Below are 1,130 nucleotides of genomic sequence, written 5' to 3'. Positions count from 1 at the left end.
GGATCTCTGTGAGTTCAAGACCAGCCTGGTCTACAGAGCTAATTCCAGGACAGGCTCCAAAGCCACAGAGAAACCCTGTCTCGAAAAACCAAAAACAAAACAAAACAAAACAAAAAGTTCCAAAAGTCATGTCAGCCCTGGACATGGACAGACTTACCCCTCCTTGTTAATATTCTGTAACCAACTGGGTGGTCTGAGTTATCTAGACATCTTTACAATTTGAAGCGATGGGACAGCTCAGTGGCTTACACTGTGTCTGCAAAGGATTAGAGTTCTGTTCCCAGCACTGCGGCCAGACACACCTTCACGCGTGCGCGCGCACACACACACACACAAAACAATGAAGGCACCGGGCAGTTGTGGCGCACACCTTTAATCCCAGCTCTCGGGAGGCAGAGGCAGGAGGATCTCTGTGAGTTTGAGGCCAGCCTGGTCTATAAGAGCTAGTTCCAGGACAGGCTCCAAAGCTACAGAGAAACCCTGTCTCAAACAAACAAACAAACAAAAGGTAAATATTTTAACTGGTGGTGTTAGTGCATACCTTTAGTCTCAGTACTCGGAAGACAGTGATTTCTGTGAGTTTGAGGTCAGTCTGGGTTACAGAAAGAGCAGGATCATGTCACCAAATAAAATAAAATAAAATGTAATTGGAAAGATGATGCCCGTTCGAGACCAGCCTGGTCTACAGAGCTAGTTCCAGGACAGGCTCCAAAAAGCCACAGAGAAACCCTGTCTCGGAAAAAAAAAAAAAAAAGAAAGATGATGCCCAACTAGTTAAGTCATTTTTCAGAGAATCATGTGTGAGTGTATGTGTGTGTGTGTATGTGCGCATGTGTGAGTATGTAAGCATGAGTATGTGAGTGTGTGAGTGTGAGTGTGAGTATGTGAGTGTGTGCTCATACGACTGTGAGAGTATGTGAGTGTGAGTGTGTGTATGTGCTCATGTGAGTGTGATCGTGTGAGCGTGTGAGTGTGAGCGTGTGATTGTGAGTGTGTGTATGTGCGCATGTGAGCGTGAGCGTGTGAGCATGAGTGTGTGAGTGTGCGCACGCATGTGTGAGTATGTGAGTGTGAGTGTGTGTATGTGCGCATGTGAGTGTGAGCGTGAGTATGTGAGTATGCGTGTGCGC

Source organism: Microtus ochrogaster, linkage group LG1 (assembly GCF_000317375.1).
Source record: "Microtus ochrogaster isolate Prairie Vole_2 linkage group LG1, MicOch1.0, whole genome shotgun sequence".
NCBI lineage: Eukaryota > Metazoa > Chordata > Mammalia > Rodentia > Cricetidae > Microtus > Microtus ochrogaster.
Note: the sequence above shows the minus strand (reverse complement) of the source record.